The 23,233-nt window shown below is 38.1% G+C and overlaps 1 long non-coding RNA gene across 1 annotated transcript; it reads left to right on the forward strand.

The window, feature by feature from the left end:
• Positions 1 to 4,957: 4,957 nt before the first annotated feature.
• Positions 4,958 to 17,170, forward strand: LOC138737493 (uncharacterized). The gene is made up of 4 exons (XR_011340975.1): positions 4,958 to 5,252; positions 8,251 to 8,293; positions 14,740 to 14,803; positions 16,947 to 17,170. It is a non-coding gene; the product is annotated as an uncharacterized lncRNA (long non-coding RNA).
• Positions 17,171 to 23,233: the final 6,063 nt, after the last annotated feature.

A 23,233-nucleotide genomic window follows, 5' to 3' on the forward strand; every position in this document is an offset into this window, starting at 1 on the left:
AGTTGTTTGAATTCTGTATAAAGAGGATTTTACTATATTACATATATTAGTAAAGCTTTATCTGTAAACTTGGGGGAGGGGGGTAATTATCTATAATGTTATCGTTTGTCTTTCGGAAGCTCCGTGAAGGGGAAGAAAGCTGTAGATGCAGCAATGGTTAAATGTTTTCAAAGAATATGACTGAAAATAAAGTAAAATGCTTTAAGGTTTATATATTCATGCAAGTGAAATTTGTTCAGTGTATTATTTTTGTCATAATCTGTTTATTCTTAATCCAGGTGTATTAATTAGACATTGAGAGATTGAGCCTCAAGCATCCGGGAAACTCGCTTATCCGGCATCTATCAATTCCCATATGTGCTGGATACCAGGGGTTTTACTGTATTATATTTTGGGATTGGAATCCATCCCAGTTACAAACCTAGCACCCTATCAGAATTCATGAACATTTTCAAGCCAAATTTATCAAACGAGGTGACAGTATTAATATACAGTCTATGAACAGTGCGAGGAACTCATCATAATTAAGTTGTCCTACTATATGGGGTCTGTTAACCATGAAAACCATTTTTTTCTTGCAGCACCTGCTTTATCTGACAAGGGGGACTGAGGTCATGTTATCTGTCATTCAATAGATGGCATAAACCAAGATATTTTTAAACATCTCTCTTTACCTAAACAGAGACAATTGCAAAAATTCAGTCACCTTCACTGATGAAGTCCTTGTGCCTCCTTAATGAAGCACCTGAAATAACAGGTTGTTTAGCCCTAAACTGTCTCTGCTCATTCTCCTGGTCTTTGATCCAAAAGCCAACTAGTATTCTTCTGGAAAACTTGAATTCAGCAAATATTCTTCCAATTCTCACCACTCTTCCCTTTAGACTTTTCAAACACAAAAGTAACGAAAGTCTTAAAATATATACAGTTGTTGCAAGGCCTAAAATTGATCCACGCCCTTTAAGAATATGGTAATGTCTTTAATTTTGCTTCACCTGTGTGAAATTAAAAAGGGTTTGGCTGGAGGGCAGAGTTTCAACATGGCAGCACTAACTAACTTCAGGATCTGCCTTTTCTGAATACTTCTGGTGGGCACTAATTCAATGTGTGTTAATGGCTGAGATTTCATCTGACATCCTTCACCAAAAGAACTGCTGCTACAGACTTCAATTTTCCATCCTAATAAAAAGTGTCTATTTAATTATTGCAGGTGAAAAAATCATGAAAATGAAACTGCAACTTACGACAGATTCTGCACCATCTGTGGCTTTTGTGTCTGGTAAAATTATCCTTACAACATATGGAGATATCTGTGCCTATGTTATCTTACCAAATTCAACATTATTTCCACTGTTCAATGTTAAACTGGTGAGTTTCAGACTTTAAAAAAACCCACAATTTTAGAATTTGTGTTGGAACCCTGCAACTGAGTCTTTATTTCCTCTTGCAGAATGCTCAAATCACAACCACTGTTGGTATAAAAAATGACAAGATCATCGGGAAACTAACTTTGGGTAGGTAAGAACATATAAGAGTTATTAAGACGAATGAACTCATCTTAATAAATGTGTTTGTAAATTGATATTCAAGATGTACACATCTTGGGTAATCTGCTCTCTCAGATTATCATTGTTCCATTCTTCATTATTGCCCCAGACTACTCCTTCTGCAGTCCAAAGCTTCCCTCAGTCTATAATTATTCACCTCCTTGATCACACCATCTCCCATAACTACTCCACTCCCAATGTATTAGTCAAAGAAAGAACCACAAATTTGTCCTGATCTTGTCTGTTAATTGTTCATAAGTAGCATTCTCCAATGAGATTGGTAGAAAACAAGTTAAAGTTCCACTTCCCAGGAAATATTTTAAAACAATCTTATCATAAATTGTAGCTTTGGCTCAGGACACTAAACAATGAACAAAATAGTAGGGCAACACTGAGTGATTTGAGTTTGATGAGAGAACATAAATGGACAAGGTTACTTGGCTTCATCTACCTTTTCATGACATTCTGGAGTTCCATGCTCAAAATGAAAACATAAGTATGGCCAAATCAGGTAGATTCTGAACCTAACAGCTTAAATGTAGGATAGGTAGTTCAGATTCTTTTCCCAGAGTGGGGAGTCAAGAATGAGAGAGGGGAGAAATTTAAAAGGAAATCTAAAGGATAGGTTTTTCCCATACAAAGGGTGGTTAATCTTTGGAATGAGCTACCAGAGAAAGTTTTGGAGGCAGATAGTATTAAAATATTAAAAAGCATTTGGGCCACTACTTCGGAAATGAGTGGAGGAATACCTGCTTAATGCAGGAAAATGAAAGCCTCACAGTCGACATAGACGAAGCAGGCCAATGGCTCACTTCTACATTGAATATTTCTATGATTCTAAAATTAGGTGACTATTGCATTATACTCAGTCCCAACCTGTAACCTCACATCTTTTATTTGACCAACAACCAAGTGACCAACCCTGTTGACGTGTGTTGAAAATCATACCAAAGCAAGATAAAAGCAAGTTTCTAACTGCAAGACTATGGAGATGTTAAATTGTAACAGCATTCCACAAGCCCAGTGGTCCATGATCATGGGATGTTCAGTGGAGAATTTTGCTGAACAAGAAAACAGATTTATTTTGGAACAGAGAATAAAGATGTAAATATCTATGAATATTATTTCTGTAAAGAGAATTGTATAAAGTCGCTAAAACTGATCATCACATGGCAGCACGTCTGTGGAATGTGATCAATGGATCCATGATAAGGTGACAGTTATTCATTCTGTAATAAAATTAATTAAATAATGGTTGCCAGGATATTAGCTTATTAATGAGGCAAAGATAATGCAATGCTCTCGGTAGCTCAGATGAAAATATTATTTTGCAAAGAGATATTAACAGATTCAATCAAATTAGCATCTGCAGCAAAAGGATTTTATTCTAACCTTACACAGGCTCATTTGTTTCAGACATAAAAAGGGTAAAATAACATTTTTGTTGTGAAGAGACAATTCTGAATTCTAAAACTACATTGAAGACATATTGACAAGATGGAAGCAAAAAAAATGGGTGAACAGAAGCTTTAGCCTTTGCTCTCTATCCAAGATGACCATTCATGAAGCTGTATTTCAGCTCTATGCCTTTTCCCCGAGATGCTCCTTGCAGCTAGAAATCTTTTTAAAAATGCTATTAATTTCAGTCATAAATTTCTTGGTCTATTACCTGTAACTCTGACTGTGACCCCTTTGTTCTGAGCCCTGCCCACCAATAACTACTAGGAGAAAAGCAATCCATTTGAAGTGAATCTGACAGAATTTTGTTAATCTTCATAATGTTCCCTTTCATTCTTTGAGACCTGACAAATACAAACTTAGTTGTCCTAATCACTACTTCTGTGGCAGTTCAGTCATTCCAGGAATCATTCTGGTGAAAACTTGCTCCATATGTGGCAGAGACCAAAACAGTACACAATACCACCAATATCATGAAGGTCTACATACCATTTACTTTCTTAATATCCACAGTATGTATGAGTTACAAAAACATTAAAGTCTCTTTGTACATTAACCATTCCTAATCTGACATAATTTATATTTTACACTCTTCTGTTTTTCCCAATGAAGTGGATAACTTCACATTTATCCAAATGAGCCGAGTTTTTGCCCATGCTATCAGTCTTCAAGTCTCTTTGCTATTCATAATCCCACCTAGTTTCATGTTTGACATATTAAATTTGGATTCTTCATCCAAATAACTGATAAGCATTATGAATCATTGAGAACCAAGCACTAGCCACTACGTGACATCCTAAAAGAAATACGACTCAGAATTGACGGAGCTTCCTGTCTGTCAAAATAATTTCATTATACTACCTGAATACTAATTATTTTAATTTTGCATACAAAACACTGAAAATATCGAGCGGCTTAAACATAAAATCAACACTTGAAAAATTCAAGTGTACCACATCTACTGGATTTCCCTGATCTCCTCTGCAAGTTGCATCTTCAAAATATATTTTAAAAAACTCCTATAGCTTTGTCAAAGACTATTTCTTTTTCAGAAATCCATGTTGATTTTATGTTTAAGCCGCTCGATATTTTCAGTGTTTTGCGATCTCATTCCATAGAATGGCCTCTGATATTCTGTCCATTGCTGTTATCAGACAAGTTGGTCTGTAGTTCATAAGTTTTCTTTTTTTTTAATTGTGGGTCACATTTGCCATCTTCAAGACCTATTCCATAATTGATAAAATTGTGAAATGCATCCACTAATTTACAGCCACATCCTTTAGTACCCTGGGTCGCAGGTTATCATGCCCCTATGGATTTATTGGTTACCAACGACAGTAATTTTTCCAACACTATTTTCTTACTGGTACTAATTCCGCAGTGGCTGGAATATCAGGAATGTGCACAAAGAATAGAATCCAGAATTTTTTTTTTAATTTTTTTTTTTGGAGATTCAATGCCAAGCAGGAAAATGACACACAAATACAAGTTCTAAAACATCAGCCTATGAGGCTTTGGGCATCAGGCTGGAAAGTGGACCTGAAGCACAGGACTAGTCAATATCTTCTTTAGAGGGAGAGCAGTGTTGGTAGCCATAAACTTATTTTTGTTTCTTATGTCACTTTGACTACAGGTATTTTTGTGTTGTGGCAAGGTTGGACACTTGATTCGAGTAAACCACAGATGAAATTGCGGAAAATAGTGATATAAAGGACTTTATAGAGCAAAGAGAGGTTAGAGATGGTGATAACTTGTGTGAATGGATTTTATGGCATGGGTAGAAAAAGCAGAAATACAAACATGGACATATCCAAGGAACAAGAACTATGAGCAATATCAGTTAGTAAAAAATTTCTTAAATAGCATGGACAACAGCTTATTCAAGATAAGAGGTGAAAATGAACTAAGCAGAGTAAGACTACAGTTAAGAAAACAGATTGTTGGGGCGTGGCAAGATGGCGTAGGGAACAGACGTGCCTTCCAGATCTCTCCTGACTCTGATTTATTGTTTTGTCTTTAAGTGCCCGTTAAAGTTCTTTTAAAAGTTTATAAATAATAAGAGGTGTTGGATTAGTGCCTAATGGTTTATATGCAAAAAAAAGGGTAAAAGAAAATATCAACAGACTGTTTAAAAAACTACATTTTCCGAAATTGTCTGAGCCTACTTGTTTACAAGAAGCCAGGACTCAGCGTAGAATGGATCCAGAGGAGGACGTGCAGAGTTCGGCACTGAAGCTTCGTTTTAAGCCGGTGAGGCTCTCTGAAGGTTGCACTCAACAGCTTTCAGAACAAGGGACTGGACGGGTGCCAGTGTTTTGCATGGTGGCCACTGCAGGTGTTGTTGCTAAGGCTTTGACAGTTGAATCAGCTGGGGCGCCACCAGCTGGAGAGTTAAAGAGTTGTCATTCGACTGCTACAGTGGTGGCGCTGCAAAATGCATCTTCAATTACAATGGTTTTTCCAGACATCGATTCAGTGAAGATGATTAAAGAGATTTGGCTTAAAGATAACCCTGATCTTCAGTCTCCTGGCATTGCTGGGGGACTTTGAGAGGGATTTTTATACAAAGTCAAACTGCTAGAAAAGATACTAAATTAAGGGAAGGGATAGAAGATCCCGTGGTCTCTAAGGAACAGCAAGACCCCATTATGCCTGAATCTACTTCTGTTGAAATGTCTGTTAAGGATCTTGAAGATAAGATATATTCTGTATCGAGTCACTTAGCTAATTTTGTGAACCTGTTTATTTCCAAGATTAATGCGATGGCGGAAGTCATTAATGGAGCTTTTAAGCTTGAAACCATTGAAAGATTTGAAATGTGTGAACAAGGTTTAGTCGATGCACAGGATCAACTGCAAGATGAAAATAGAATAATTGAAACATTGCAAATCCAAAATAAAAATTTAGCAAAAAAGGTTGATTATTTGGAGAATCAATCTAGACGGAACAACGTGAAAATTGTTGGTTTGCCAGAAGGCATAGAAGGATCAGATCCAAAAAAATTTTTTACTGAATGGATTCCGCGAGTGTTAGGACAGGATAAATTCCCTGAAGGTTTAATACTGGAACGTGCTTATAGAGTTTTAAGAAGAAGATCTTTTTCAGGACAGAATCCAAGATCTGTTTTGATCCGTTGTTTAAACTATTGTGACAGAGAGACAATTTTACGTACGGCTATTAGAAATGCCCAGCAAAATAGATCTCCTTTGATGGTTCAGAATAATCCTGTTTTCTTCTATCAAGATTTGAGTCAAGAAATTATGTTTCAACGACACAAATTTAATTCTGTGAAAGAACGGTTGTGGAAAAAAAGACATAAGGCAACATTCAGGTATTCTGCGGTACTGAAGATTTTTTAGGATGGAAATTAGCCAAAATTCTTTGACAATCCTAAAGAGGTTATGGACTTTGCTCAGTCTCTACCAATCATGCAGTTTCAGGAACAATGTAGTCCTTCAAGGTCTCCAAAGAGAGTAGAGATGTATGGTGGGATCCAGTTTTTTAAAAGAAATGGAAGCAATGGTGACCAAAGTGGTAACGTTGATTTAAAAAAATAAATCTTTTATCTTTTTTTTGAGAAGAGTTTAAATAGTTTAAATAATGATGATAGTTTAATGAAATGGGAGTTGGGAGAGGGAACTGGGTGGGCACTAGTTTCCAGAAGTTATCAGCTACCTGTGAGTTATCTCACACCCAATATTTTGGGGGAGTTACCGCTTTGGGCAGTTTAAACAGGAGGAGGTAGTTGTGACCTCCGACCTGTTTTTTTTTTCTTTTTAATTTTTGGGTTAAGAAGTGAAGGTTTTTTTCTATTATTTTTTTTTAAATAAATAATTTTTTAAACTCTTTTTGTTTTCTGATTGTAATTGAGAGGGAATTAGGAGGTTTTTTCTCTCCTTTTTTGGGTTTTTTTTTCTCTTTTTTCTTTCTTTTTTAAGAGGATGATGTCACAGAAGATAATGTCAAAAATTGAGGATGTTGAATTAGATGAAGAGGAAGATGAGGGGAAAGGTGATAAGAAGAAAAAGAAGAAAATTAAGTACAAATACATTGAGGGAGAAGAGTTTCATAAAATTAAGTTAATTTCGATAGAGAATTTTGAAGATGTTATAAATGAAGAATATGGAAAATTTTATAAGAGTTTGAACTTTTTTCTTTTTTCATATAAGGGGAGGGGAAGGGAATAAAAAGTTTCTGATTGTTTTTCTAAGGGATGTTTTTGTTCTCTCGATGAATTATAAAGGAAACTTGGTATTAATGGAAATTCTGTATTTATGTATTATTAATTATGATTTTTGTAGAACAGATATGTGGTTGATATATGATTTTAATATTTGAACTTAATTTTAAAGTGGATTTCATTTGTTAAATACATGTATTATGTTTGATTTAAATATATGTTTAAGGGTATTATTTTAGTATTGATATTTTTTTTGTTGTTAGTAATTTTTTTTGTTGTTAAGTTTTATCCTTTTTTTTGTAAGTGGGTTTTTTTCTATTTCATTTACAATATTGTTAATTAATTCTTCACTCTTTATTTTGGGGGGAGGGTTGGACTAATTTTAAATTAGATGATTAATGTTGTGTTATAATTATTGGGGGGGTTAATTTGTGTAGTTTAATGATGTAGTATTCTAATTTTTATTATATTATTTTTTATTATTTCTTTAAATGTAATTTTTATTTTATTCATGTCATAAAATTTTAAATAAAGTTTATAAAAAAAACCAGATTGTTGAAAACTCATCATTTTAATAAACAGGCTAAAATTGATAGATTATTTAGACTTTAGGAATGAGAATTATGCAATTTTTAATTTTGTTTCAAATTTTTCAGATAATAAAGCAATCTACACCTACATACAGCAAGACTACAACTCATATCCAGGCTTTCAGGAGCCTGGTAATATACATGCCATGCATTTGTAAAGCAATGACAAATTTCACAAGAGTTAAATACTTCTGACCATTTAATGGCCATTAGTTAATTAATTCCTATTATCAACTAGCCAGTAAATCAAGAAACATTGAAATGATTGTGTGTGTCTATGTACAAGAGATTTCAAAAGACATGACCTTGCGCTAGACTCAAAATCTTAGATGTATTTAATAGATACATGTACAAGATCTCACGTTCCCCTTTCTTTAATCTCTTTTGTTGCTTCATAACACCAGTGATGAGGTATCAGTTTAACATCAAACTGAACTTTTTATAAAAGTAATATGTATTTCTGTTACTTTTCTTTTAGGGTTGAATTAAATTTAAAGAAATCAAATATTGGTCCATTTCAAGTAAGTATTATTCAAAGTTTATTTTCAGGTACAAAAACTGCGTTTTTTGACATTAAGCCACGACTTTTCCTGAAGCTGCTTTCCTCCCACTGTCATCAAGATGCTGTCTGAATAAAGTTTCCAATACATTTCTCGAAAAGCAATAGCAAATTCCCGTCACAAAAATAACTGAGAAATTTAATAGTATCAGACTTTTCCTCAATATTATGAAATTGAAATCATTTCTGAAGTGAAATGTGATTCCAGTATCACATCATGTAATTCCTGCTCACATACCTTTCACCCATTGGGCATCCTGCCTGCACCGTACTGAACAACACCACTTCCTCTTAATCTACTGCTACCCCCACGCCAAAACAACCTTGAATTCTCTGAGGGCCTGCTCCAATTTCCCATCCCATTGCCAATCTACTGTAAATCCAGCCCTATGCACTCTTCTTCCTATCTACAATAACTTGAACTGTCCAGCTAGATTTCCAGTGTGATATTTATCTTCCCTTAATCAAGCTCCCATCCATCGCTGCCAGTCTCCTCCACCCTCTGACTATTCATCACCTCAGGGCTCCGATTGTGTCCCACCGTCCAGACTATCCATTTCTGTAGGGCTCTGATTTTGTTCTGCCTTTCATAAAAGCTGCCATCACTAAACATCAATCATCACCCCAACCCAATCCAAAAAAACCCCAACCTCAGACCAATGACTACCCATCACTGCTTATCCTCCTTATCCCCCACTTTCCCCACATACGACGACCTATTGATACCAGGCTCTGGTGAAACTGAATTTTGTAAAACAAAAACAATAAATGGAAGATAATTGGCTGCCACATTTCCAGAGCACACATTTGGGTTCAGTGGAACTTCTAGCCACTTGTATGGCAGAAAATGTATTAGCCCTGATATAAATGTGAAAATTAGAATCAGATTTGTTCAAAACAAATCATTCAACACGATTTAATAATCAGAAGAGTATATCCTAATCATCCTCACCAGTTATGGTATCCAATATAACTGTCCTCAAGCAATCCAATATTGAAATTCTATTAACTAGGATGACATTTGGACTAAGCAATATCTGAAAAGCAAGCTTCTAGTTTCACAATCTGATTGTACTGACATTACACAAGGGACCTGATGCCATCAATCTCCATTCTCACTTTATTGTAACAGCATTTATAGATTAATTTGCCAAATTGACCAATTTCCATCAAAAGAGTGCAAGACTATAAAATTGCAAATGAAACTCCAATCTTCACTCAGCATCTACATTTAACTTTTACATTTCATATTATATAGAGTATGAATCATTCATAAACAAAGTTGATGATTAATGGGGTCCTGGGTGCAACATTTGCAGAGTGGGTAATATTCCTGCTTACAATATAGTCGTGAAGGGCAGAAAAGGAGAAAAGACTGGTGAACTGGGTTGTATTAATTGGAATATTATACAGAAGCAATATAGAAAGTGTCTCAAAGACTAAACCAATGGTTTTCAATCTGCCCCCCACAAACTCAAATACCACTTTAAGTAATCCCTATGCCATTGGGGCTCTGTAATTAGTAAGGGATTGCTTAAGGTGGTATGTGAGTGGGAAGAAGAGGTTGAGAACCACTGCTGTCGACCCAATAGTTGCTGAAATATTTTGCTTAAGAAAAATTGTCATTTGCCCATTTCCTTTGGAGCTATGAAAACTGCACATAACAAGTCAATGAGGTACGATTAAAACAATGATTTTCAAACTTTTTAATTTCCATCCACATATTACCTTAGGCAATCCCTTACTAATCACATTAATTAATTAGTTAATTAATTGATTAATTAAGGTGGAATGTGAGAGGGGGTTGAAAACCATTGGACTAAACTAACTTGGCTACAGTTAAGGAATAGAAAAGGAGCCATTACTTTGTTGCAATGTGTGATAAAAGTTATGCTCAGAACAAGGTCAAAAACCAGATTGAATCCAGAGAAGTATTTAAATTAATCGAAATGAGAAAAGTTCATCAGAGAACAAATTTGGAAAACTTTGATTTCAAAAAAATGTAAAAAGGTTGTTGAAAGAATTGTGGGGATAATTAAAGACAAAAAGGGAAACCTACAGTGGAAGCAGAGGGCATAGCAGGGATTCTAAGGTACATATACTTTGCATCCTCAGTAATGAGATTGGAGTTAACAATGAAATCAGGAAGGGGGAGGAATAGGGATATTAGACAAGATAATAGATGAAAGGCATTAAATAGAAAGTCATCACTCAAAGTTATCAAGTTACACAACCAAACGGACTGTGTCAGAGCACTGGTTGGAGAAAATAGAAGAATTCAGATTTAGATTTATTGTCAGAGGACATACATGACATCACATACAACCCTGAGATTCTTTTTTTCTGTGGGCGAAGCAGAATTACCACTTACTGGTAGTGCAAAGAACTGTAGAGTGTATACATGTAAACAAACAAAGAACTAGATATCAAAATGACAAATGACAGTCACTTGTACAGAAATCAAAACTTAGCAAAAGATAGCCAGCATGAAGAAAGTGAAAAGTTCCTGAAAACACAAACTTACTACTTACACCATTATTTTGATAAATGTGTTTACGTCATAAAGCAGGAAGAAAATGCAGAGTGAAAGGAATTGTATAAAATGGAAGGATAAAATTGTACAATGGTTTATGGTCTTAGTACAAAGGTATCATGTTCAAGTTGATCATCTGACTTTGAACAGGCTTTATGGAATGTATTCATGTACATTTTCTTTTTGCTGACAATGGATTAAGGGGAGATTTAGTTGGAGTTAAAATATTATGGAATGTCTTGATAAATTGAGAATAGTTGTACATTTCAGAACAAGGTGGGGATGTACATTTAAGTCAAGAAAATTATAAACAGGGAATTAAAACTCAAGTATCTTAGTAGGTGCAAGTTTTCCTGCTCCACTGCTAACATGTCGCCACTTCCCGGCATCATATTGAAAATAAAATTAAGACAGTTAGCTCGGATGTGGAAAAAGATTCAGAATTTTGGACAAACAAAATACTTCAAACTCTTCCAAAAAGGAAGTGCATAATTTTGAAGGAGAAACATAGTTACTAATGTTTATATGTGAAACAGGGATTTCAAAAAGAAGAAAAGCTAGTGGCTATAAATTACATTTTTGATGCACTAATATAGCACTTGAGCTTCATGGGCTCCCCTGCAAAGAAAAAATGAAATAATGAAATTGTCCAAATAATCAAACAGTTTATATCCAATAGCTCATGTTAAAGCAAGATGCACACAATTCCTGATGAGATTTCTCTTAGTTAGCAGAATACACAATACTTTGGTGAGCAGCAAATAAATAAAGTCATTTGCCTTTAAAGGCCCACTTCCCTTACCCAGTAGGAGCAGCAAGCTTTTCTTCAGTTCCCATGGAGGAGATGAAATTGCAGAAGAAATGGAAACCGTTCCTCTCTTCATTCAATTAAACTAAAAAGATGCTGTGGTGAGTACAAGACACAAACATGGTGGAGAAACTTTGCAAGTCATGCACCATCCATAGGAATTGAAGGGTAACCAATGTTTCAGGCATGACCCCCTTTGTTATATGCCCGAAAAAGGGCTGAGGCCAGAAACATTGGCTACCATTTGCTTCCTATGGATGCTGTGTGACCTACAGAGTTTCTTAAGTATGTGTGCGTTTTGCCTACGTTCACTCAAATGGACATAATGCTTGATCAGCCAGATTCATGCCAGAAGAGAGATCCTATGTTTCACGAGGACCAGAGAGATGTTCAACTCACTTAAAGAGGATGGCAAGAAATAACTATATAGTTTCTTCCAGAAATGAGATGAAATATCACATCATCAAAAAGATATTTTAAAGTCCTCACAAGAAAGTCTACTTTCTGCAGCACTCTTAAGAATTTTAAGCAAGGTTCTGCAGCAAGCAATTTAGTAATCAGGACAGAGATTTATTTATTCAGATGTTGCTATTAATGAAGGTAGACCAGCGAAGATGCATCATTGGACCTCCACTAGTTGATTTGCTGTACTACGCCAGTGGTAATGTTTGGTGTGGAGATGGTCAATTTGCTTGCTCAGGAGATGATGACTTTGCAGCCTCCTCAGAAAATGCATCCATGAGGAAATTATTCATTGCCTGCCCATGGATGTTTCTCTCGTTCCCAGTTGCAAGCTCAGTTGTGGATGTTGACAAAGAACATCCACCCGTAACCACCTTTCTTTGCATCCTCTTGCTCCTGCAGATCTTCATGCATTTCCTCAAGACATTGAAGCTCTATGTCTCCTTCTGCTCTTCCTTCATTACTGGCTGCTGTCTTTAGTTTAAAAATTCTACAGCACATGCACACAATGACAAAATCTCCACATCAGCTTGATGTGCACAGCAGCGCAACCCCTGGCACTAGAATCTTACCTTCAGGATATAAATAGTATTTTCATTTCTATCCTGCTATTTACACCTTTTTCATTCGGTCAATGCTCAGCTTTCTGACTGAAGAGTGCACAGCTGTGAGCAATCTGAATCCTGAGTGTACTCTCTTGCCTCTCAGGATGCATATTTTTCATTGAAAATACCCAGAGGTACCTTCCTCTTTGAGGATGATGGTGTAACACGTCCATCCAGAAAACACGGCTTTCACTATCATGGAATTCTTCTTAGATTGGATGAGAAATTTCACATTGAACAAGTCAAAATATTTCTTGATGTCAAGAGTCTTTATGGAATTATCTGTGGCCAAGAATGTTGTCAACAGCCACCTACATGAACATGGAGCACTGAGATGCCACAGGTTCTTCACTAAAATTAAATTTGATGAAAACATTCATTGGGGACCTCTCTGTTGCTCACCTGAAGCTGCCTGGAAAGATCCTGTAAGCTGAGTCAATATGTCCTTGTTCTCTATGAAGATATTAATCTAACTATGAGAGAGTCTCAGAGATGACATGCTTGGAAAACCTACATCTGCTGGTGCATTAGTTAAAAAATTTGATCCAAGCTTGCACACAATGACCAAAAGCAAGAAGCTGATTGTGGACTATAGGAAGGGCAAACCAGAGGCATACCATCCAGTGATCATTGGGAGTCCAGACCTGGAGAGAGTGAGCAAATTTAAATTGCTGGGAGTCACAATTTCTGAAGACCTTTCCTGGACCCAACACACTAATGTCAGCATAAAGAAAGCACAATGAAGTTAGCACCTTCCTCAAGAGCTTGAACAGGTTTTGTATGTTATCGGAAACCTTGGCAAACTTCTACAGATGTATAGTGGAAATTGTGCTGACCAGCTGCCTGATATGGAGGCTCCAATAAATAATCAGAAAGCCCTGCAAAAAGTAGTTGACACAACTCAGTAGATTGAAAGCACAATTTCCCCCACCATGCGTCAGAGAGCAGCAGCAATCAAGGATTCACTACCCAAAACATCCTCTGTTCTCCCTGCTCCAAATCAATTAGTATTCAAAATTCTGACTTTAATTACCAGGAAGGAGGTACAGATGTGGGTGGCACGGTTGGCCTAGTGGTTAGCACAACCCCATTACAGTGCCAGTGATCAGGATTGGGGTTTGAATCCCGTGCTGTCTGTAAGGAGTTTGTACATTTCCCTGTGGGTTTTCCCCAGAGGTTCCGGTTTCCTCCCACCGTTCAAAACGCACCAGGGGTGTAGGTTAATTGGATGTATGTACTCATGGGCAGAAATGGCCTTTTGTCTAAAATTTAATTTAAATTTTAAATTTAAGATTTATACTACCCGATTCAGAAACAATTGCTACCCCTCCACCATCTCCTAAACAACAAACTCAATCAGAGGCTCGTTTAAGTTCTTTTACTTTGCACATTATTTATTACTGAATATTTTTTCTTTTGTATTGCACAATTTATTTACATTTCTCTCTTTTGTGTACATATATTTTCTTGAGTAATTTTTACACTACTGATAAATAGAAATTCTGCCTGGCCTGCAGGTAAAAGAATATCAAGGTAGTAGATGATGTCATGTATGTACTCTGAAAATAAATTTGAACTTTGAAGGACTCTGAAAACTTTCGGAGGAAGGGCTCTTTGCCGATAAGCATGTCTTTGCTTCCTGGCCCAAAGTCTTCAACCATCCCTAACTGCTCAGTCATGACCAATAACAACACCTCCAGATGTGGCATTGAAAGGAACAATATCAATGTTATCATAACTTAATTATGAAACACATCTTTGTGCTTATTCTAGATCGCTTTCTCCAACTTAAGTCGTGGAGTTCAAATCAACCAAAATATATATCCATAGTCATTAACCATGATGAATGACTAAATCATTGATTTTGAAGCAGCCTTTAAACATGGTTCGAGCGTGGCATAATTATAAACAGTTAAAATCATACATACAGTTTAATTATGCAATTCTATATAGGTTTCAAAACAATTATTTCTCCTCACTATAATGTATTTTGTTCTCAGGTTAACTGTCTGAAAACTGGAATTGACTTCTTGATTTCAATTGTTATTTTACCACGTATTAACAGTGAGTACCTGAACAAAACTGTAACTTCAATATGAGATGTTCTGCATTTGTGCTACCACTTTTTAACCCAACAATACAAATATGTCTCAATTATTTCAAAATAGAAGCTCTACTATTAGCTCTGTGAACTTTAAGTAGCTGAACTGTAAAGACCAAGCAAAGCAGGAGTTCAATCTCACTAATAGTCTGCAGCAGGGACAATAATTAGAATGAAGAAAGCTAAAATCAATTTGTATTCAAAGTTCTGACTTTAATTACCAATGTTCTTCTGGAAAGATCAGGGTCACATATCAGCTAAGTCACTTGCAGGAAGAGAGAGCAGAAAATTGGTAAAGTAAATAACTGTCATCAATTTTTGGACCATTAATGTGCAACAGATTATATATTTGATGGTGCTCAGCATATGCTCATAAAATTACATCAAATGTTTTGACATGGTACTTATTCAGAAATATGTATCAAAATTAGATGTTTTTATGGTGGATTAACATAGGATTCAATTTAATTGAGCTAAGCTTAGTTCCTGCTATTTTCAATCAGAATTTGTTGTCAACATAATGGTAAGCACCTGCAGGAAAAATTTTGTATATGCATCTTCAGAAAGCATGGCCTTTATGTAATTAAAAAAATTACTGTTGATGCGACAGTCGTTGAAGAAGAGTTTTAGTAATCTAATTTAAAGATCAGGGTAATGAACAATGAGGTATTCAAGGTTTACCACATCAGAACTCCCCAATGCAACATGGGATATGCCAGAAAATGTCAAAGCAAATCTCTTCTTCTCATTGAATATATTCAACAAACACACGTTCACTATTTTACATCATTGCCGCATCCTGCAACATTCTGAAATGTTTTCGGAAATCAAGTGAAAAATGCATTGCAAATTGAAAGGTATAGTCAGAACTGTAGGATAGCCATTTGTTAAATTTACAATGAGGCTAACAGTATTTATTAACTGACATGCCAAACTATTCTTTAACACTGCTCTTCTTGCCGATGGATATTCACTTCCTTGGTAGACAATATCAAACTTTCCAACCTCATTGTACAGCCTCATAAGGTAAAGTTGGGTAATGAAGGAAATGTGTCTTTTATGAAGCAACAGATGAGAGCAAAATAAATCACACCTTAGAAATCTGAATTAAAAGCAGAAAAAATTTGAAGTTCTTAGCATACCAGTCAATATCTTCGGTTAAGAGGTTTTTTTTTAAGTTCATGAAACTAAAAAAAGAGAGCAGAGCAAATCATCCAGCATTTTTTGGAGAATCAGAAGCCAAAGTGCACATCTTCTCTGTCACACGTTCCTAAGATCTTCATGATGAATTAATCTGATTTTTTTTCACCGCAATTTTTTAACCAACATTAAAGATGTGTTGACAATATTTAGGAAATTTTCAGTATCTAAATTTTTCTGGCAAAGCTAGAATTTATTGCCCATTACCTAAATGTCTTTGAGGAACTGAGTCTTCATGAACAGCCGCAGTCCTTCTGGTGAAGGTACCCCCACAGTGTCGTTGGGAGTTTCAAGACCTAGATACAATGACATTGAAGGAATACCAATACATTTCCAAGCAAGGATGGTACATAACTTTATTATTCCTTGTTCCATATTCACAGCACATCTTTTTGTGATTCCTTGATGCAGCACATCAATCCATATTAGAACTTTGATCTTTGCTTGTCAGAATTTTAGCTTGGTAGACATTAACCAGATTACATTGTGCCCGATAATTCATATTGTACTACATTTTGCATGATAGAGTAAAGCTGAGAAAAATTGTAAATCCTAGATATTTGTACAAAGGGAATGATTTGACTTTGACATATATTGCACTTATTTATTTACTACAAGCTATTTGAACAATTGATTTTATTTTTTTCTTTTCCGACATTTGTTTTTTTTTCCAGAACAATTTAATAAAAAAATTCATTTAGCATTATAAAAAGTACAAGTACAGAAATCCTTTCCCATCCAGCAAACCCATGCACAAGTCTCAATATGCATAAGTTTGCAGGGTGAAATAATTACATTATTAAAGACCACATTGCTAAAACTACGTTCATTCATTAAAACAAGTGTAAAAATCAAATGCAACAAATAATTGTGCTTACTGAGTTTTTTTTTATATATATACTTTAGAACTTGCTTCTGCTTGCCACAGACATCACCTATCATTGAACATCAACATATGTGCATGAAAATAAAGTGTTCATTAACTGAAACAAGAAATGAAGTCACTCTTCCTTGAGAATCATATTTATCTGAAGCACTTCTTCACCAAGTTTCACATGCCATCATTAAACAGAAAGATGATAATAAATATGCAGGCATGTAAAGTTGGAATTAGAAATAATTGCTATGAATCAAGAAATCACTGTTCCTTTTTAAAATACAAAATAAAAGATAGAAATATTTAATTTTAGATGTTTTGTTTTCATTAAATTCATTACTAAATTGAATGCAATATCCAGCACACCTGTGGGGTTTTTGCTGGTCCCAAAGCTGTTTGCTTCCAAAAAAAAATCAGCCTTTCACTTGCACCTGTCAATTAATTCTCTTCTCAGCAGTTGCTTACCAAAGGTTTTGTGACTATTGTCAACTAAAAGATTTTGCTATTCACTTAAAAAGGGCTTAGTACTACAGGTACTTTGCTTGGTTTAGCAACAATGAAACCTTCCGGCATCTATTGGAATTCAGCAACCTTGACATAGAATCTGTGGCATCAATGAGCAATTCAAGCGGAGAGGCTATTCTACCAATTGAAAGGAAGGCCACTTACTGCGTCACAGTCAGTAAAACAGAAAATAGGACAAATAAGTAAACCACACATGGGGAAAAGTTTTTTAACTATTCATCCTATCTATCACTTTATAATTTTGTACACTACTGTCAGAACCATCCCTCCCCACCACTCACTCAGCCTTGTCCATTCCAAGGAAAACAAAACATTCTCTCCCTATAACTGAAACCCAAGGCAACATCCTGATAAATCTCCTCTCCACCTTCTCCAGTACAGTCATGTCCTTCCAACCGTCTTCATAACATTTTTTCAGGTCTAAGGACTTGTTTTGCATTACATTTTCTGATCTATTATCTGTTGTACTGGCTGGACCAAATATCTTCTAGTGAGTTCAGAACAAGAATTCAGGTGTTTTCAGAATCATCTAGTTAATATGGGAATGTGCAACAAAAAAAAACCAAGAGCTGTTGGAGGAACTCAGCAGGTCAGGCGACATCTGAGAAGGGAAGGGAGTCATCAACATTTTTAGGTCAAGACCCTTCATCAGAGCTTGACATCTCAATGGAAGATCACAACTCAAAACATACAACTATCCCTTTCCCCTCAAAAGATGGTGTCTCCAGCAGCTTAAGTTTTGCTCCAAATTCCAGCTTCTGCAATCTCCTGTGACTCCAAGGTGAGAATGAGAGAAGTTGGAGAAAATAAATGTAAAAATTCTCCAGAATTATAAGAAACAAAACACTACAGTTACAAGATAACGGTGCCTCAGAAGCCAGGCTGCTGTTCTTTGACTTCAGCTCAGTGTTTAATGCAACCAGACCCCAGAGACGAGTAGGGAAGCTGTCCTCACTGGGACTCGATACCCCTTTCTGTAACTGGATTCTGGACTTCCTCATGGAAAGACCACAGTCTGACTGGTTTAGCAGCAGAAGGTCGAGCACCATCACTGTTTTGGGTAAACTTATACCTCTCATTTTCTTCATTTTAGATTGGTCACAGTGTTTGAGCTACCAAAATAAAATAGACACACACACACTGAGAGCAGTTCAGTTTATACAAGGCTTTATTACTAAATCTAAAGCTGAATTCACACTACAATATGCAAGCCCTTCCCAATTATACTTATCAACGCCTGGACTGGTCCCAACTGCCAAAGCAAGGCGATGACTGCACACTTGTAGTAGATTGTCTGGGTGCCGGTAGCAGCTTCTCCACCTCCCCGGACTGGGACGTTGGTTGGAATCTTGAAGTTCTTCTTCTTGCTGAGAGATGTTGCCACCTCTTGGAGAGTCTCAAACTTTAGCAGTGGGACCATGGCTTATATTACCCAAAAGTTGTTTACTTCAGATCTTATCTCTTTGAACAAATGATTTAATTATCTTCAAGGTCTCCTGACAGTCTGCAACCAACAAAAGAAAACTGCATCTCTGGGCCTCATGGTGGAAGTTGGATAATGTCTACTGATTCATATGCATCCCTGGGCCCCATAGTGTAAATTTAGGTGTGTCTACTAAATATGCAACCTGGGCCTCATGGTGTAAATTAGATTATGTCTGCTGATTCTAAAAAAAACATGCAGGTTCTCAGCCTTGCAGCTGCAGAAGTAAAAACCACAGTTTAAATCTTCCCATACATTCCACCCCTTCGTCACCCCTTGGTCACAGGTTGTCAGACACGAGACTTAACAAGCATAAAAGTACAGAAGGAGCGAAAAAGAGAAACTAAAACTATAATAAGCAATAATGTGAGCAACCAACGGAGAATAGTGTGGTCCAATCCCCCAAATATACCATTTAACCATGAAAAAGGATTCAAACTATCCTTGTGGGCCACAAAACCCAGACACTGAAGCTCACGAACAGATTTTGAAACATGCTTAACAATATCAGATATATTAGTGGATACATCAGGCCGTGTCCCCCACGGGCAACTCCCTCGGAACGTCCTCGACATTACAAATCCAATTGCTGGCATCAAAGCAGTGGTTAAGCCAGATCATCAGGAGCACAAGATGGAGGACCTGGAACAAAGAAGCCTGACATATGTCACTCACGGTGCCATAAGCGTTCAGTATTTAAACAAACTAAACCATCCTGTCCCTCAATAGCTACCCACCAAGTGTTACCCTGGACAGGTGTCATTCTTTCCCCTTTTACAGGAGGGCCATCACCTGATGGTGCCACCCATACCTTTTGTCTGACATTCTCTAGCTCGGGCATGAGAGACAATTACTGTTTATTCTCTGGAATAGGCTGTAGTTCAGAAGTGTGAAGAAGTCGGTGGAAAGGTGTGCCTCCCTTCAAAGGGCGATGATTCAAATTGTCAACTGCCTGCTACAGCACATGGCCCCACCCTTTCAGGGTCCCCAGTGGTATTAACAAATGAATTTGTTCCTTCAGTAAGCCATTCATTCGTTCAACTCACCTGGCAGCCTGCGGGTAATAAGGAATATGGTGGACCCATAAAATATTGTTGTCAGCTGCCCAATCACAGATTGCCTTCCCGGAGAAGTGCAAGCCATTATCAGACTGAATTTCCTCTGGTATATCATAACAAGAAATTAAATGGTTTCGTCCTTGGATAGTGCTAGCTTGGTCACCTGTCTTGGTGGGAAAAGCAAACACCAGGCCTGAAAAGGTGTCAACCATTACTAGGACGTAACGTTTACCCATACAGTCTGGCATAGAGAGCTCCCCGTCTTGTTCGGCCATGCGGACCAGGAGGAACAGTGCGGGACTGCACAAACTGGCATACTGGGCATGTCCGCACGACCACGTGGACATCGTTCTGATGGATGGGTAAGGCATTTGTACGGGCCCACATAGCTGATCCCTTCTCCCCCAAATGGCCACTCTGTTCGTGTGCCCATCGAGCCTGGGGGACAGTATCGGTGTGGCTGATAGTGGCAAGCTGATCTGCTCCTGCATTATGTTGTGCCATGTTCGTCGTCGCATTGGTATGGGCGTCAACGTGATATACGGTTATCTCACGATGATGGGAAGCATCCCACAACAGCTGCCACAACTGTTTGCCCCATACTGGGTGGTCATGTATCAGCCAGTCATTCTTTTACCAATCAGGCATCCATACCACTAGTCCATTAGCCACAGCCCAGGAATCAATAAACAAGCGAAGAGGGTGATCATGGGGGTCCAGTGGTAAAGTGACCGCCTTCAACTCAGCATACTGAATGGAACCACCAACCCCCTCCTCCAATAAGTGAGTTCCTGACCTGGGATGGTAAGCAACCGCCTTCCACTTCTGCTTTCCTTGCACCCACCAGCTGCTACCATCAGTAAACCAGGCTTTCTGTACCATCTCTTCCGTGGCCCCTTGGATCATCACATCATCGATATAATGGTGAATTGAAAGGAAAGGCGATACTGGCACCGTCTCCAAATCACGGGCAATTAGATTGTGGCAAATAGTGGGAGAGTGTATATAGCCCTGAGAGAAGCTGGTGAAGGTATACTGATGCCCCTTCCAGGTAAAGGCGAACTGATCCTGTGAGTCCTCAGCTATAAGAATTATGAAGAAGGCGTTAGCGAGATCAATGACAGCATACCACGTTCCTGAGTTCCCAGTAGCAATGTTTTCAATAAGGGTAACAATGTTTGTTTTTGAACAAAAAACGATGTAATTCTCCAGGAGCATCCGGCTTCTGGACTGGCCAAACAGGGCTATTAAAAGGCGACTTTGGGGGCCTCACTACCCCTTCTTCTTGCAAAGCATCAATGGTGGCAATAATTTCTTCCTGCCCCCCAGGGAGGCGATATTGTGAAATGCACACTGGTTTCGGGTGCGGGGGGGTGGGGGAGGCACCATTACAGGATCCCACTTAGCCCAACCCACCACTAGTACTTTTGTAATAGTCTGAATTCCAAATGCAAATCCCCCTTGGCTAGTACTAAGGGCCGTACTGGCCAACATATTAATACCCAGGATACACTCGTCAGTGGCAGCCACCAGGGCATGTAACCATATAGGGGAAGGGCCATCACCCACCATGGCGCGGACTTTTATTTCCTTCGCCAGGGTGATTGCTCCTCTCATCCCCTCTATTCAAAATGTTGGTCCAGTCCAGAGGTCAGAGTTACCCAGAATCATCGAGTGCTCCGCACCGTTATCGACCAAGGCCAAATATTGGCGGACATTACCCCCACCCCAATGGACTGTTAACGGTATGTAGGGCTGTGGGTCCCCGTGTATCCACCGTGTCTCAATAGAGTAGACACGGGAGCCCTGCCCACCCCCTCATGCTTTAATAGGGTTTGGGGGCTTCCAGGCCCACATGCCACTATTATCCATAAGAGCTTTTTTAACCATTTGCTGTATCTCATCACAGGTAACTGGAGCAAGAGAAACTGGCTCAATAGGAGTAGCAGTAGGAGCAGAAGGCACAGTTGGGCCAGGAGGACTCAGCAGCTGGGGATGATGTTCCCCTGCCTTCCTCTTATAAATGGCATAAAGGACCGCGGTAGGTTTCCCATCAATATCACTTTTAGGTACGCCTAACTTTAACAAGGTTAGAAAAGGGTCCCTTCTTGTCGGTCCGTTATTAGCAGCAATCCCTCTCTTTTCATCCTGCTTGTCTGATTTAACCTGGGTTGTACGTGAGTGGATTTTTACCTCCCCAACTCTAATTCTCGAAACCCAGATAAGGCGTGCACCGCCTCAGACACAGGGTGCCCAATTAGTGGACTAGTTACGGACAGAACCAGTCCCCATACAGTGGATTGGGCGGAACGAACCAATCTGATATGCATTCCGGCCGTGAATATTTCTTCATCAGGGCTCCCCCCCACGTACCCACAGCTTCAAACGCCCTGTATACAAGGCAGAGGCAAGGGCCTGTTGACGAATTACTGCTATACTCTCCTCTGGGGTGCCCCAATTGTTCTGCAAATGTAAATCCCAATTTACTGGTGATCGGTATACTCGTAGCAGGGCATCCCCTAGAGTGGCAAGTAAGTAATCCACCTCTCTTCCTCTACCCTGCAGCTCAGCAGTGATCCAGATATCAGTAGTCAACAAAAGAAAACTGCTTCTCTGGGTCTCATGGTGGAAGTTGGATAATGTCTACTGATTCATATGCATCCCTGGGCCCCATAGTGTAAATTAGATAATGTCTTCTGATTCAACTGCATCCTGGGCCCCATGGTGGAATTTAGGTGTGTCTACTAAATATGCATCCTGGGCCTCATGGTGTAAATTAGATTATGTCTGCTGATTCTAAAAAACAAGCAGGTTCTCAGCCTTGCAGCTGCAGAAGTAAAAAACACAGTTTAAATCTTCCATTACAATTACGCTGAGCACTGGAGCACCTCAGAGCAGTATCTTGTTCATGCGACTGACCCACGACTACATCACCAGATCCGCCTAGCTCCTACACAGTCATCAAGCTTGCAGATGATATGACAGCTCATTAACAATGATGAGTCGAAATACAAAGAGGTGGAAATTCTCGTGAAATGACGCAAGAATAACAACCCGAGTCTTCACGTGGATGATAAGCATGATGATTATGGACTTCAGGAGGACTAGGAATGATCGCCCTCCACTACACATTAATAGCTCGGTGGTGGAAAGAGTGGAGAGCACCAAGTTCCTCAGAAGAAGTGACCAGGCTGAGAAACAGCTTTTTCCCATGGGCAGTGAGACTGCTGAATAATTGCCAAAACAACTC

This window comes from Narcine bancroftii, chromosome 6 (genome assembly GCF_036971445.1).
Source record: "Narcine bancroftii isolate sNarBan1 chromosome 6, sNarBan1.hap1, whole genome shotgun sequence".
Lineage (NCBI taxonomy): Eukaryota > Metazoa > Chordata > Chondrichthyes > Torpediniformes > Narcinidae > Narcine > Narcine bancroftii.